Consider the following 3,339-nt stretch of genomic DNA (forward strand, 5'->3'; position numbering starts at 1 on the left):
GAGTAGTTATCCCTCGGGGCTGAGGGTATGTACCAGTAGCTATGTGTTTGATCTCTCTCTCTCTCTCTCGTGTTCTTGATTTGGCATGATCTTGATGTATCGCGAGCTTTGCTATTATAGGTGGATCTTATGTTTCTCCTCCCCCTCTTCTCTCTTGTAATGAATTGAGTTTCCCCTTTGAAGTAATCTTATCGGATTGAGTCTTTAAAGATTTGAGAACACTTGATGTATATCTTGCCGTGGATATCTGTGGTGACACTGGGATATCACGTGATTCACTTGATGTATGTTTTGGTGATCAACTTGCGGGTTCCGCCCATGAACCTATGCATAGGGGTTGGCACACGTTTTCATCGTGATTCTCCGGTAGAACTTTGGGGCACTCTTTGAGGTCCTTTGTGTTGGTTGAATAGATGAATCTGAGATTGTGTGACGCATATCGTATAATCATACCCACGGATACTTGAGGTGACATTGGAGTATCTAGGTGACATTAGGGTTTTGGTTGATTTGTGTCTTAAGGTGTTATTTTAGTATGAACTCTACGGCTGTTTGTGACACTTATAGGAATAGCCCAACGGATTGATTGGAAAGAATAACTTTGAGGTGGTTTCGTAACCTACCATAATCTCTTCGTTCGTTCTCCGCTATTAGTGACTTTGGAGTGAATCTTTGTTGCATGTTGAGGGATAGTTATGTGATCCAATTATGTTAGTATTGTTGAGGGAACTTGCACTAGTGAAAGTATGAACCCTAGGCCTTATTTCCTATCATTGCAATACCGTTTACACTCACTTTTATCACTTGCTACCTTACTGTTTTTATATTTTCAGATTACAAAAACTATTATCTACCATCCATATTGCACTTGTATCACCATCTCTTCGCCGAACTAGTGCACCTATACAATTTACCATTGTATTGGGTGTGTTGGGGACACAAGAGACTCTTTGTTATTTGGTTGCAGGGTTGCTTGAGAGACACCATCTTCATCCTACGCCTCCTATGGATTGATAAACCTTAGGTCATCCACTTGAGGGAAATTTGCTACTTTCCTACAAACCTCTGCACTTGGAGGCCCAACAACGTCTACAAGAAGAAGGTTGTGTAGTAGACATCACCCTCCAACGTTAGCACTGCCGTATCTGCATTGATACGATCCGATGAATGCAGAATAGCTGAGACCCGCTTTACCCAATGGGTCATGGACTTCCCATCCTCTTGGACACAAGCGGCCAGATCCACAATTGACATGGGCTGCTTACAAGTATCTTTGAAGTTCTAGATAAACCGGTGCTTCAATTCGGCCCATGATCCAACAGAATTAGTTGGTAAGCTCTTCAACCAAGTATGAGTTGTTCCTTCCAACATCATGGTAAAGTATTTAGCACATACTGCTTCATCCACATCTAACATCTCCATTGCCATCTCGTAGCTTTCAACCCATGCCTTTGGTTGCAGATCGGCGGTGTAATTGGGTACCTTACGAGGTCCTTTGAAGTCCTTGGGCAGTCTCACATTACGCAAAGCGGGAGTGAGACACGGCACCCCTATGGAACTGAATACCACACCTGGCTCTACTGAAGCGGTGGGGTGAACCGGAGTATGTTGACGGGCTCCGTGCAGAGCTGCTAACTCGGCCTCTCGACGTGCGCGACCATGATCCACCACATCCTGCGCATTAGCACCTCCCCCTGCCGGGTTGTGCCCTCGCAGCGAATTACGGTGACGTGCACTGCTTGACATGGCCGGTTCATCCTCAACGTTCCTGCTGTAGCTCCGGCTTGGACGGGGAGTGGAATGAATCCTCTCACGACTGTGCGAATACGCCTGCTGCTGGTTTAGAGCTGTTTGAAGGAGATCTCTGGCCCGTCGTGTCTCAATCGCAACTGGTGATTCGCCGTCGGTTGGGAGGGCTGCCAATCATGAAGCGGCAGCCACAATGTTGTTCAGAGGGTTGGAGTAATGCCCGGGAGGTGTTGGAACATACTGTGGCACAATGTTGTTCTGACGAGGCGGGTCCGTCGTGCGCGGCTGAATCGGCGTTCCTGTCCCTGGTGCCTCCGTCTGGTTTACTATTGGCTGGTTACTCATTCCTGCTCCTGGCGTATTGAAGAGATTTCTTGGCTCATAACTCGACGGGAGATGCGATCAATATCTTCTTCTCATGACTTCTTCTGAAGCGTTCTGATCCAGCCTAATCCGGTAGGCCTGAGCTTCCAACTCGGCCCGTTCCGTAGCCATCCTAGCGTTCTCTGCCGCTAGATCCGCTTTAGCCTGGGTTATCTGATCCTTTACCTTTGCAATCTCCGTGTTGTGCTGATTCCAGGCTGCTGCGTCCACCTCCGCGGCCATCAATGTTGCCAAAGCGTCGAACAAGTTAGACAGAACTTGAGCCGGATGTGGCGCAGAGCCCCCTGCCCCTGTCAGTGTGGCTGTTGCTGAACCGGAGAGCATCACCATGGCGGTTGATGAGTGGGGTGCTGATTGTGTACCGGCCATGAAGATAGCTCCCCGATTGGGCAGATCAGGGGAGTCCGGAATACTGTTGCCCTCGGAACCTCCACCAATCCGGCCATCCTGCAACTGATAGAGCGATTCGGTCTCTCCAGAAGACTCGTCGTCGGAGCAGACAACGGTTTCTCCATCGGATGCTGGTCCGTCCTCATATCCTGCTCCATGGATGACGCCTGCGAAAACATGCTTCGCCACGGGCTGAACCGGGAAGGGCTTGCACGCTGAGCCGTCTCGATGATGTCGGTGCAGGTGTCCGGCTCAGGGCCCGGTTCACCAATCTTGCCGATGAAGACGTGAATTCCACCAAAGGGGACCCGGTATCCGTATTCAATCGAATCGGCCTCGGGGCCCCATCCTGCGTTGTCGATGTAGAGCTTGCCGCGACGAATCTTCGTCATCCGGCCCACAGCATATCCCTTGAGTCCATCAAAGCTACCCTTTAAGAACTCGAAACCATCGTGATAGCCCCATGGTGGGCGCCAACTGTCGTGGGTTTGTCACGGCAGATCTCCTTGTGAAAGGACTTAGTCATGGAGCCATCACAACGGGTTAGCTTAAAGGGGTTAAACCGGACAAGGGGACACGGGGAATTTATACTAGTTCGGCCCCTTCGATGAAGGTAAAAGCCTACATCTAGTCGTGATTGATATTGCTAGGGTTTCGATGACCAGGGAGCGAATCCGCTTTGACTGGCCCTCGAGTTGTTGTTTCTTGTCCCTAAACCGCTGCCGGGCCGTCCCTTTATATACATAGGTTGACGCTCGCCGGTTTACAGAGTCCCGAAGCCGGATCATAAACGTGTCCGGTTCGGCCTCTATACTT

This window comes from Triticum urartu, chromosome 1 (assembly GCF_003073215.2).
Source record: "Triticum urartu cultivar G1812 chromosome 1, Tu2.1, whole genome shotgun sequence".
NCBI lineage: Eukaryota > Viridiplantae > Streptophyta > Magnoliopsida > Poales > Poaceae > Triticum > Triticum urartu.